Source organism: Elaeis guineensis, chromosome 13, assembly GCF_000442705.2.
Source record: "Elaeis guineensis isolate ETL-2024a chromosome 13, EG11, whole genome shotgun sequence".
Taxonomy (NCBI): Eukaryota; Viridiplantae; Streptophyta; class Magnoliopsida; order Arecales; family Arecaceae; genus Elaeis; species Elaeis guineensis.
Genome location: NC_026005.2, coordinates 59627321 through 59641416, shown reverse-complemented (window position 1 = coordinate 59641416; position 14096 = coordinate 59627321).

Here is a 14096-nt window from a genome sequence, read left to right as displayed (position 1 = left end):
TGGATTGTTGGATGTGACTACTATTCATCATATTTTTCTTGATTATATTGATATTCTTTCTGATTATTAGATTTAATTATGCATAGGAGTGTAGTTATTTTGATAAGAAGATATGTAATAGTGGGATACTGCGATGTAATCCATGCATTAAAGATTTTTAAAAAAAAAACTAATAGAATTATATGGATTTACTGGAGTACATATGAGATAAGTAATACTATACTTTTTTAGATTTATCAATAAATTATAAAATATTTTTTATATTGGATTATTCATGATTTATGAACTTGATGGATGTATTTTGAGTTACTAAATATATCTTTTTTTTAAAATATTAAGTGATTTATAATAGTATGTATTGAATTTGATATAAATTGTATCGATTGATTTTGATGTCACATGACTTTTTAAATTATTCGATTTGAAATATAAAATATATTTTTGAGAAAAGTGTATTCATTTAAGATAAATGTTGACTCGCATCCTAACTAGAGATGGGCAATGGGTCGTGCCTGGCACGGCACGACCTAAGCCCACTAGGCCGAAGGTTTTACGGGCCATGCCAGGCACGGCCCATGTAGTAAACGGGCTTTACCTGGCATGGCCCGTTTAAACAAAACCCTTGGCTTGGACCTAGGCATGGCCTGTTTAAACAAAACCCTTAGCCTGGCATGACCCTAGGTCTAGGGGTGCCGGCAGTGCCAGGCACGGCCCATTGGGCTGCTAGGCTTATGGGCCTATTTTTTCTTAAATTTTTAAAATATAAAAATATTAAATATTAAATAATAAAAGTATATGAGAGATAGGAGATATAAAATAAAAAAAATTATATCTTTAATCTATTAATATTCATAATATTAATGCATGTTAAAATTAAAAAAAATAAAAAAAAAATTAAAAAAAAGTAATGAATGGGTCGTGCTAAGGTGTGACCCATCCTAAGGGGGTCAGGCTGGCACGCAGGTCGGGCCATGCCTAGTTTGGGGGTCATGCCGGGCATGGGCCGTGGGCTACAAAACCCCCAACATAACTCGACCCTCTTATATGTGCCATGCTTGGCACGGCCCATTACTATAGTAAGTGGGTTGTGCCAGGCACAACCCAATTCATATCGGAGGGACCGTGTAATAGGTAGTCCGGCTCGGTGCCCATGTCTAATCTTGATTATGTATTGAACCCCACTAATGGGGGTTAAATGTTGGTACTTTGATATCCCATTAATAGAGCCGTTAAACACTGGTATCTAATACCCTACTTGTGGGGGTTGTGCATTGGTATTTTGATACCTTGCCAATAAGAATATTTAAACACTGGTTCTGGATACCCTGTTAGTGGAAAATATGCTGGTACTTTAATTTATGTTTATGGCTGTTGAGATGAACATGATGCCTTAAAAAAATTAATTTATGAATGAAAATAAATTTGCATGGATCATATTGTGATTAGTATTATATATTTTGAATTGATATATCTTACATGATTATTTTTAATATATTATTATTTTTGAATTTATCTAGCTAAAGTGTATATTGCTTACTAGGCTGTCTAGCTCATTACTCTATATTTTACTATTTTTTATAGATTCAGAGGACTAGCTTGACTTAGGGGTTCTATATGGGAGAGCGAGTTAAAAGTAGAATTTGGTATCTTTATTTTACACTAAGATTTATTGAAGTTGATGAAAAATTATGGAATATTATTTTGTAAGATATTTGATTTAGTTTAATATTAATTATTTAATTTTTTTACTATTATTTTATGATATCATGATGAGATACCCTGCATGTTTATGAGGAGATTGTTCTATGAGTCTACGGCAGTTGCCGCAAGCCCCAACTCATGATCTCAGATTGGGGGTGTGACAATTTATATGGTATGATAGCATAAATGGATAAATTATGACATATACAATCAAATATATGAGTGTAGGTGGGTAGCCATTAGGGATATTGGGATGATAACTTATATTGGTTATGACATAACTTAAAAATTTAGCTTTGACATAGGTATATTGATGGATTTGAATCAGAGTGCACAATAGAAGCATAGTGGTCCAAATTATTTTTAGGCTGATCAGAATAGTAATTTAATTTGAAACATATTGTTGGGTATAAAATACCCCCCAGCCGAAGTTCATGTCAGGAGTGACCCTCTGGGGATTCTACCGACGTCCGACCTTCAACGACATCTTTCCGAACCTCTCCGACGGCCGAGCCTCCGCAACGTTCCCAAGCTCTGCTGACAGATAAACCCCTACCAGCATCAACCGGATTCTCCGTGACGGACGGACTCCATCCAAGTTTCTACAGTGGTTGACCACCTTCTAGCCTTTGTCCGGACTCCTATGGGAGCTGGACCTCTTCCCCGAACTCCAACTGCAGGTAGCCTTCGTCCGGACTCCTACAGGAGCCGGACCTCTTCCTCGAACTCCAACTACAGGTAGCCTTCGTCCGGACTCCTACGGGAGCCGGACCTCTTCCCCGAACTCTAACTGTAGGTAGCCTTCGTCCGGACTCCTACGGGAGCCGGACCTCTTCCCCGAACTCCAACTGCAGGTAGCCTTCGTCCGGATTCCTACGGGAGCCAGACCTCTTCCCCGAACTCTAACTGCAGGTAGCCTTCGTCCGAGCTCCTACGGGAGCCGGACTTCCGTCCTGGACTCCTATTGCAGGTAGACCTCACCCCAAACTCCTACAAGGGTCAGACTCCGAGCTTCTACTGCAAGCGACCCACTCCGAGCTTCTGCTACAAACGATCTACTTCAAATTTCTACCATGAGCGGTCCGTGCCGGATTCCCACTATAAGCCTTCACCCAAGCTTCCATTGTGGACGAATTCCTTTCGGATTTCTATTGCAGACAGGTCTCGGCCAAGATTCCTCGACAAATGATCCCCATCCGGGCTTCTACGGAGATCGGACTCCGACCGAACTTCTATAGCAGACAAATTTTGGGTTCACGGAATCCAGCAGCTGGACCCCTCCAGCAGATGAACCTCTCCAGTGCCATCTGACATCCACCGCTGGTCGACCCTCTACCGAATTCTGTGCAAAACCAGATTGCGTCTGCGGAAAGCCTCTGACCGAGCTGCTACGGCAAGTGATCCTCGCCTGCAGCCTTAATGCCCAAGGCATCCAACAGGATTTGCAACATCCGAGCTTCTCTCAAATGGATAGCTACCTTTCTCCACCAGGAACCTCAACCGAACTTCGACCGATAGGTACAGTAACGGCCACGACTCTGCTCCACTTCCTGCGATGGATTTCGCATGGCTCCATCACTCCCTGGCATGCCACAGTAATGGCCACGACTCTGCTCCACTTCCTGCGACGGATACCGTGCGGCTCCTCCACTCTCTGGCAAGTCACGACAACGGACGCCGCTCCACTCTCTACAACAGACTCCACGTGGCAGGTCATGGTGATGGCCACGATTCCACTCCACTACTCTTCATAACAAACTCCTCCTGGCCCCGAACGGCCCACTACCAGACGGTTACAAACGTCGCTATTAGTCTATTGCACCCTCCGCCTATAAAAAAGAAACCCCAGATACATTATTCTCTAAGCTCTAATTTCTATCTCAAAATTCTGCTAAAATTTTCGTTCTAGCACTCCATTCTTGTTGAGGCAGAGAACTGACTTGAGCGTCGGAGGGTCTTGCCGGAGCATCCCCAACTCCGGTTTAGACTTCCTTTGCAGGTCCCGACGGTGACCGTGGCTCCCTCGATTCCAGCTTCTCCGATGCTGGTAGATTTTTGCACCAACAGGATTGGCACTAGAGGAAGGGCTGTGTCTTCACAGTACCCTTGTTCTTAAAGGAGCACTCAACGGGACCGCCCCCGGTCATCCTCTCCGACATCCTCTTCTCCTTCCTCTACCAGATCTCCATCTGATGCCTCCCCGAAGGGCATCCTCCAGGCGGTCGATGGCCTCCACGGCCAGATCTCAGCGGGCTCCGCAAGCTCCAGCCCCGTCCCCAGTTTTCTAAGCTCCTCTTCCTCCGATGACAGTAGTCGGCATGGAGCAGTCCGATGATCGGCCTCCGACCAATTTCACCAACACCATTTCGGGAGAATCCCGACAGGGAACAACAGGTGTACTGGCTGGACCTCCCAAGCGGCAAAGGATTGAGGAATCCATAACCTTTACTGAGGAAGACGCTCAGGGAGTTCAATTCCCTCGTAACGATGCGGTTGTAGTTTCTTTAAATATAGCTGATTACGATGTGCGCCGCATTCTTGTCGACAATGGAAGTTTGACCGATATTTTATTCTATGATGCCTTCTCAAAAATATCCATCCTTGACGGTCGTTTGGGGCCGATTAGCTCCCCTCTAGTAGGATTTACCGGCGATGCTATCCCGATGGAGGGGGTAATAACTTTGATTGTAGCCGTGGGTTGATATCCAAGACAGTCCAGGGCTTTGGTGGATTTTCTGGTGGTGAAGGCACCGTCGGCCTACAACGTAATCCTCGGCCGACCTGGCCTCAACACCCTCCGGGCCGTGGTGTTGACCTACCATCTGAAATTAAAATTTCCTACTAGCCAGGGGGTCGGAGAAGTCAAGGGAGACCAAGCCCTGGCCAGACACTGCTACAACATAGCCTTGCAAAGAAGTGACCAATCTGACCTCTGTTCGGTTGATGGATTGGACACCCGCGATGATCTCGCTGAGGAAAGGGGTGGGCCAATCAAAGATCTGGTTTCGATCCCTTTGAACGATGGGAATACAGAGCATGTGGTGAAGATCGGCTCCAACCTGGGGGAAGAGGTGCGGACGCAGCTCATTGATTTCCTATGAAAGAATGCGGATATTTTCATTTGGGTTCTAGCGGACATGCCGGGGATTGACGCAGAGGTCATGGAACATCGTCTGGCCGTTGATCCAAAGCATCGACCGACAAAAGAAAAAATCCAAGGTCATGCATCGAAAAGGCAAAAAGCGATAGCCGAGGAAGTGGATAAACTCCTGAAAGCCGGATCGTTAGGGAGGTCAATTATCCTGACTGGATTTCCAACATTGTCCTAGTCATAAAGGCAAACGGCAAGTGGAGGATGTGTATAGATTTCAAAAAGCTGAATAAAGCCTGTCCGAAGGATAGCTACCCTCTACCCAGGATTGATCAACTGGTGGATGCAACCTCAGGCCATGAGCTTCTCACCTTTATGGACACATTCTCCGGCTATAATCAAATTAGAATGGTGCCAGAAGATGAAGAAAAGACTGCTTTCATTACTAACCGTGGTCTTTACTGTTACAGGGTCATGCCCTTCGGCCTCAAAAATGCAGGTGCGACCTATCAGCGGCTGGTGAACAAAATCTTCAAGAAACAGATCGGCCGCAACATGGAGGTCTACGTGGATGACATGCTTGTGAAAAATAAATCTTCAACGAACCACATCGCCGACCTCGAGGAGACCTTCGGTGCCCTCCGAAAATATAATATGAAGCTGAACCCGACTAAGTGTGCTTTCGGAGTGACCTCGGAGAAGTTCCTGGGCTTCATGGTATCGGGGCACGAAATTGAAGCCAATCTGGAGAAAATTCATGCCATCTAGGAGATGACCGCCCCGAAGTCGATAAAAGAGGTTCAACGCCTTACAGGGAGGGTGGCAGCCCTGAATCGCTTTGTTGCGAGGTCGGCCGAACGGTGCTTACCCTTCTTCCAAGCCCTCAAGCAGCCGAAGAACTTCTGTTGGACCACTGAGTGTTAGCAGGCGTTCGAAGAACTAAGGAGCTACCTCGGCTCGCCTCCGCTATTGGCGAAGTCTGAGCCCGGGGAGGAGTTGTTCTTGTACTTGGCGGTCTCCCCTATGGCCCTCGCAGTAGTGCTTGTCAAGGAAGAAGCAAAAATTCAACGGCCGATCTACTACATCAGTCACGCGTTGAGAGACACCGAAACCAGGTATACCAAATTAGAGAAACTAACTTACGCCCTGTTGATTGCAGCCCGGAGGTTCCGACCTTACTTTCAAGGGCACATCGTAACGTTGCTCACTGACCAGCCGATTAAGGCGGTTCTGCACCGGGCGGATGCTTCTGGGAGGATAGCGAAATGGGCGATCGAGCTTACAGAATTCGACATCAACTATCAACCTAGGCCGACAGTAAAAGCCCAGATACTGGCAGATTTTATAGTAGAATGCACTATCTCGAAGGAGGTCGAACCTGAACAAGGTGAAGCTAACGGTCTGAAGTCCCGACTGAACTCCTCTGAAGAAGAAACAGACCCCCCTGATTGCTTTTGGGCCCTCTATGTGGATGGATCCTCCAACATGTTGGGCGCAGGCGCGGGCCTGATTTTGATCAGTTCGGAGGGGATCGTCGTGGAGTACGCACTGTGCTTCAAATTTCCCACAACGAATAATGGAGAGAAATATGAAGCTCTGGTCGCGGGATTGAGGATCGCCAAAGAATTAGGAGTAGATCGGCTCCAAGTTTACAGCGACTCCCAATTGGTGGTGGGACAAGTCAGCGGAAACTACGAAGCACGGGAGGACAGCATGGCTAAATATCTTGAAAAGGTAAAGGAGCTCGTCCCCGCTTTTAGTAGCTTCAATATCAGGCAGATTCCAAGAACGAAAAATACAAGGGCCGATCTTCTCTCCAAGTTGGCTACGCTGGCTCCGACTGAATTGCCCAATAGTGTTCTCTTTGAAGTTTTGAAGTGCCCGAGTATGGAAGAATCGCGGCCCGTGATGGAAGTCAGCCATGAGTCCAGTTGGATCGATCCTCTGGCGGCATATCTCAGAGATGGGATTCTCCCTCATGATACAAAAGAAGCTCGAAAGGTCAGAAATCAAGCCTCTCGATACATCTTTTATGAGGACAAGTTGTACAAGAGATCATACTCTTTGCCCCTTTTAAAATATCTCCGGCCTTTGGAAGCTGACTACGCCTTGTGGGAGGTGCACGAAGGAATCTGCGGAAGCCATCTGGGGGCTAGATCCTTATCCCACAAGTTGCTCCGCCAAGGGTATTACTGGCCGACAATGTATCGTGACTCCATTGAATACGCCAGAAAGTGTGACCGATGTCAGAGATATGCCAACATCCAGAGACAGCCCGCCTCTGAGATTACACCCTTGAGCGCCCCATGGCCGTTTGCGCAATGGAGAATGGATATCCTTGGACCCTTTCCCGTGGCGTCGGGGCAGAGGAAGTTCCTTCTGGTAGCAATTGACTATTTCACCAAGTGGGTTGAAGCCGAACCGCTGGCAAAAATCATAGAAGCTAAAGTGCAAGACTTCGTCTAGAAGTCCATCGTTTGCAGGTTTGGCCTGTCAAGAATCCTAATTACTGATAATGGGCGGCAATTTGCGGGAGCGAGATTCATCAAATTTTGTGAAGACCTGAACATCTCCCACAACTTCACATCGGTAGCCCATCCTCAGGCCAACGGCGAAGCTGAAGTGACCAACAGAACTCTGCTACAAGGAATCAAGACAAGGCTCGAAAAAGCGAAGGGAACTTAGGCAGACAAACTTTATCATGTGTTGTGGGCATACCGAACTACCCAAAGGTTACCCACGGGGGAAACCCCCTTTGCTCTAGCCTTCGGAATGGAGGCCGTTATCCCAATTGAGCTCAAACTCCCGTCGGCATGAGTCATGGCATTCAGTGAACATCACAATCCGCAAGGCCTTAAAGCCAACCTCGACTTGTTAGAAGAAAAGTGGGAGGCAGCTCAAGTTCGGATGGCAGCCTACAGGCAGAAAGTTGCCCGCTATTACAACTCCCGGGTCAAAAATAAAGTCTTTAGAGCAGGAGACCTGGTGCTTCGACGAGCCATCGTCTCGGAACCTCAGGATCGAGGAAAGCTTGCCCCAAGTTGGGAAGGCCTGTACGAAGTCAAAGAGGTAGTCCAGCCCGAAACTTACTACCTCGAGGAGCTCGGAGGAGCAGACCTCCCACGACCATGGAGCTCGAAAAATTTACGAATGTATTACCAATAACTTTACTTTAAATGAAAGTTTTATATCCACATGTCTTCTCTCTTGGCACAAGCCTATATCGACTGGACTCGAAACAAACCGTGTCGGGAGCAGGAGGAGAACCTCATCTCGACACAATTGAAGGCCCAGTTACACTTAGACCGGATGGGGGAGAGGCCCTGCAGCGCCCATATGCGCCCCCACGGCCCTGTTAGGGACAAGAGGAGAACCTCGCTCTAACATGAGCAAAGTCGAAGGCCCGATTACACTTAGATCGGATGGGGGGAGAGGCCCTGAAGCGCCCATATGCACCCCCATAGCCCTGTTAGGGACAGGAGGAGAACCTCGCCCTAACATGAGCAAAGTCGAAGGCCCGATTATTTTTAGACCGAATGGGGGGAGAGGCCCTACAGCGCCCATATGCGCCCCCACAGCCCTGTTAGGGACAGGAGGAGAATCTCGTCCTAACATGAGCAAAATCGAAGGCCCGATTATTTTTAGACCGGACGGGGGGAGAGGCCCTACAGTGCCCATATGCGCCCCCACAGTCCTGTTAGGGACAGGAGGAGAACCTCGTCCTAACATGAGCAAAGTCGAAGGCCTGGTTATTTTTAGACCAGATGGGGGGAGAGGCCCTGCAGTGCCCATATGCGCCCCCACAGCCCTGTTAGGGACAGGAGGAGAACCTCGTCCTAACATGAGCAAAGTCGAAGGCTCAGTTACTCTTAGACCGGATGGAGGGAGAGGCCCTGCGACGCCCGTATGTGCCCCCACAGTCCTATTAGGAACAGAGGGAGAACCCCATCCTAACTTGAGCTGAAACCGATTACATCGGTGTTGCCCAGCTATGCAACCCAAGAGGGGGGGGGTGAATTGGGTTTCTAAAAATTTTAAGCTTAACTTATGACTTATGAAGAATGTTCGTCAATAGCTAAATGAATGAGGAGAATAAACTTAATTCAAGATTAATTGCCAAAAGCAAGAATGCAAGGAAATAATGAAGAGTTAAAGAGAAGCAATTATGCACACCACAAACAAAAGGATTTATAGTGGTTCGGTGCCAACCTTGCACCTACATCCACTCTCCAAGCTCCTACTTGGGAATTTCAATCCACTAATCTTGTATTCAACCCGAATACAAACGTCGAAAACTCCGACTCTAGTTATCCCAAGCTAGTCCACTTATTTTTCGGGTACAAGCCAACCCAATACACTCCGATTCTAGGTTCGGATCAACCTTTCCTTGTTTTGGAATCCCTCCAAAATAAGATCAAACACTCAAACTGAGTATAACAATTTATAGCACACTTAAGCACAAAGAAAAGCTCCTTCAATGAGTGAATATAACTTTAAATACACTTTACTTAAAAGAAGAAGCCCCTTTTTGGATTTTTTCAAAGTGGTTGGAGACTTGAATGTGCACTTGAGGAGTTGGTGAGCTTGGTTTAAAGGCTTCTTCAAAGCTTTGAATGAACTCTTGATTAGGGCTGAAAAGTTGGCTTGAAAAACTCTTTTTCAAATTCTCTCTTTTGAATGCTCTTGAATGCTCTCTTGAATACTCTTCTTTTTCTCTTTCAATCTCTTTTGAATCCCCCTTTTTCTATATTTTTGTTTCCCACCTTTTGGATCCTTTTATAGCTTTAAGAAATAGAGAAAAATATTCTAGGCTGAAAAAAAGCCGTTAGACCACATTAAATGAGCATTAAAAGTACTTAAAATGGGTTAAAAACTAGCCATTGTGGAGAAATCCCGTCACAGGGGTCGACTCATAAGTCGACTCATGCCTCAGGGGTCGACTCATGAGTCGACCTCTGTTGAAGAATACCAGAAAATAGGGTTCTGTAATTTTTGGCCTAAAACTGCAGGGGTCGACTCATGCCTCAGGGATCGACTCATGAGTCGACTCACAGGTTGTGCTAAGCCAAAAATTCTGCGTGCCAAACAGCTCATTGTGCCATGAGCTGACTCATGGGTCGACTCATGGATTTCAAACATGCATAACTTTCAAAATACAAGTCCAAAAATAATGAAATTTTCGCCAATAGATCATAAATCTTTTGTTCTACCATTTGATACTATCAAATCAGGGTTTTGGTAAAATTATGATTTTGCTCCTGAAGAGCAAAAAGACTTTTTCAAATAAAAAATTATTGGTACCCCTTCAACTGCTTTGTAATCATCAAAATCAATCTAGGAAGCAACAATCTCTCCCTTTTTGATGATGACAAAACTCTTGAACAAAAGCATCTATGTGAATCATGAATTTCAAAAGGATGCATTATAAGTGCATTTGCTTGAAAAGAAGATTGATTCTTTTGGCATGTGATACAAATGCTCATTTGCATAAATAGTTTGCCCATTTGCTTAAAGATATGAAAATTTACTCATTGGATTATGTGATTTTGGTGTTAGAGTAGAAAATTTATTTTTGTTATCAGAGCAAGTTGTATCTTAAAAATTTGCTCATTCTCATTTGATTATTTAGTTTTAGTATCAGAGCAAAAATAATTAAGTGTACCGATGCATATCTAAGAATTAATTGTAAAGTATATCAGAGCATGTCAAATTTAAGATGTATCAGAGCAAGTTAAATTTTAAAGCATATCAGAGCATGTTTAAGGAGTAATTTTAAAGGTTGCTCATTTGCATTGTACTTAGCAATTTACTCATGTATTTTTAAGTCATTTAATAATTTTACTTTTGATATTATTCTTTAATTTCTCTCCAATTCATTCATTTTATTTTCAAGTCTTTTAATAATTTATAATTTTGCTTTTGATATGTTTCTTTTTCTTTAATTTCTCCTCCTTTTTGACATCATCAAACATTGTTAACTCCCCCTCTTTTTCTGAATATATTTTCTTTTTAGTGTTTCTTCAAACTTCTAGTGCTAATCATTAATGTTTGCTCCCCATGAATACAGCAATCATTAACCAAAATATGCCATAGATTACCATAGATATGAATTTTTAACAAAGAGAAGATATATAATCAAGAGATGATTGACATCATAACAAAGAGTAGATATATAATTAAAAGATGATTAAAACCATAGTTGTTTCAATACATATTTCATATCATAAAAGTCAGCTAGCTAATGTCATTACATGGCCCAAAAATACAGATCCTAGAAAGAACAAGAGACTAACACCTAGGATCTAGTAAAGCTCATGACTAGATGGATCGGAGTCATCAGAGATAGGGTGAGGAGATGATGGATCTCGACCAAGAGCACATCCTCTACCCCGTCTGCCTCTGTCATGAGTGGAGGTGCTGGCACGAGCAGGTGAGCGAGATGAACTAGGAGGCTGAGAACGTTGAGAGGCCAAAGACTGGACTGAAAGAGTGAGTCTAATGGAATCAAGAACGTTCAGTGCTCTCGAAACAGACTGAAGCAGAGCAGTGAACTGAGTAGATGCATGCTCACTCGAGCCTCTGATCTCTCTCCTCAATAACTCATAACCACCCTCCAATGCACCTCTAAGCCTGCCAGCCTCTGCAGTAAGGTCTGTGACCTCAATAGAGCTCCTGTGGCTGAGGATGGGCCAAAGCTAAGACTTGCCCCTGCAAGTCAAGAACTCTCCCAGTCAGTCTCCAAATGCTGTCCTCGAGCTGCTGAATCCGAATAGACTGATCTGAGATCAACTGAAATACAGTGGAGATATGGAGAATCAAGGTCTGATCAGATGAATCTAATGAATTGGACCCTGGTGTAAATGTAGAAGTGCTCCACTGTCAAGAAAGCAAGGAAGCCACACGCTGAGAAATCTGCTCGATTTGATCATCAGCCAATCTGAACTCTGGAGGAGGTGCTCTGCTCTCTGGCTGATGTACTGGTGTGTACCTCCTGGTGAACTCTGAAGGGCCAGCCTCTGGGTCTGAAACAAACTGGATATCTGGAGATGCTGCCCTGAAGTCTTGGAGAGGAGATGAGGGACCTTCTTCTTCAGCTCTGTCTTCTACTCTGTCCTCAGCTCTCTCTTCAGAACCCTTGATCCAACCACCATCAGTTTTAGTAAATCCCATACGGTGCAGAGTGTGTTGGTTGATGGTGTCTGCGTGAGAAAGCTTAGCAGATGCCTCCCCCTCAAAACTGACTCCAAACCTCCTGAAAACTAGTGTAAGGGCCATACCAAAAGGCAGATGTGCCTTGGATCTGTTCAGTGTCTCTCTCATGGCCTCAATCATTAAAGCAGGGAGATTTAATGGGGTTTGAGTGATCACATGAAACATTATACAAATATCTCTGCCAGAAAGGAGGTCATGCCTACCACTCCTTGGGAAGAAAAGCTTTATCACTAATTGATGTAAGATCCTCATTTCAATTGATAAAATTTTGGCTTTCAATTTATTCAAACTTCCCGTGTAGGTTCCTCCTAGAATTACACTGATCCCCTCTTCCTTCACTGGGAGTTCCATGTAAGAATATCCCTCATAGGGAAAATGTAGTATCTCTCCCAAAATAATAGGATCCCGACAGATATCAACTCCCTTAACTGTAGAAGTCACTGTTCCATTGCCATAATGCAGATTTTGATAAAATTCTCTAACCAGGTCTACAAAAATAACTTCCTTGAGAGAGCAGTAAAAACCCCAACCCTGGTTTTTTATCTTTGTCCCAAAGGAGAAACCTTCTTTTTCAAAGAATCTAAAATCCATATTTTTTCCGGTTTCAACCTTCCTATCAGATAAAGGGATTTTGCTAGGGCTAAGGGGAGACTGAGAGGGACCTTGAGCTGACACTGAAGCCGGAATGGGAGCAGTGGAGGACTAAGCAGCTTGCCTTTTCCTGCGGACGTTTTCTTCCAGCTCATGGATCGATTTTCTTCTTTGAGGGAGCTTCATCTTTGGGGCCATTCTCACCACAACAGCAGACAGGGAGACTCAGAGGATCAAATGGATGAGTAGTAGGAGGGTTACAAGAGGATGGAAAGGGATTTTGGCAGAGAGAAGAGATGGTTTTGAGAAGAACGGTGGAGGCTAGGGCACGCTCCAACCGCTTCAATCAAAGGAGAAAGGTGCGAAAATCTCCTTTCCCAAGCGGTGATTTGAAGTGGAGAGGAGAAGGGAGAATGTTCTTGAGCTAAATCTTTAGTTTTGGAGAGAAAGAAGATGAGGATGACGGGTCTTGGAGGGAGGAAGATGAAGAGAATGAGGGGTCGGCTCATGAACAGGTTTAAGATAAAAAGGAATGAACCCGTGGGATATTGGTCGAAAATTACAAGTTTGCCGATGGGTCGACCCTAGGGGGTCGACTCATGAATCACAAAAATTCAGAAAAAATATGAATAAATTCCAAAAAAATTTAGAATTTTGGGAGTAGGAATTTTGCTCAAAGACAAGTTGTGAGAATGATAATCTTGAGTTTTTAGGATCAAGAGAGATGATGAAAATTGATCTCAAATCGATTCCTTGGAAATGGAGAAACACTTAGGCATAAGGATCAAGAATTCCTAGATTTCTCCTAATTTCACAGAATCTATCCTCACTAAGGGCCTTTGTAAAGATATCAGCTAACTGATTTTCAGTGCAAATATATTCAAGAGTTATATCTTTGTTTTGAACATATTTTCTTATAAAATAATGTCTTATTTCAATATGCTTAGACCTTGAATGTTGAATTGGATTTTTAGTTAGATTTATGGCACTTGTGTTGTCACATCTTATGGGTGTTTCATTAAGTTTGATTCCAAAGTCTTCGAGTTGTTGCTTAATCCATAAGATTTGAGCACAACAACTTTCGACTGCAATGTATTCGGCCTCAGCCGTAGACAGTGCTACCGAATTTTATTTCTTGCTAAACCAGGAGATTAGGTTAACTCCAAAAAATTGGCAAGTTCCACTTGTGCTTTTTCTATCTAATCTACATCCAGCAAAATCAGCATCTGAATATCCTATTAAGTCAATTAGTGAGTCCTTAGAGTACCATAATCCTAGAGTTTGAGTACCATTCAAGTATCTAAGGATTCTTTTAACAGCATTTAAATGAGATTCTTTAGGATTAGATTGATATCTAGCACACAAACAAACACTAAACATGATATCAGGCCTACTTGCAGTTAAATATAATAAAGAGCCAATCATACCTCTATAGTATTTTAAGTCTACACATTTACCTTCTTCATCCTTGTCAAGCTTACATGAAGGGCTCATTGGTGTG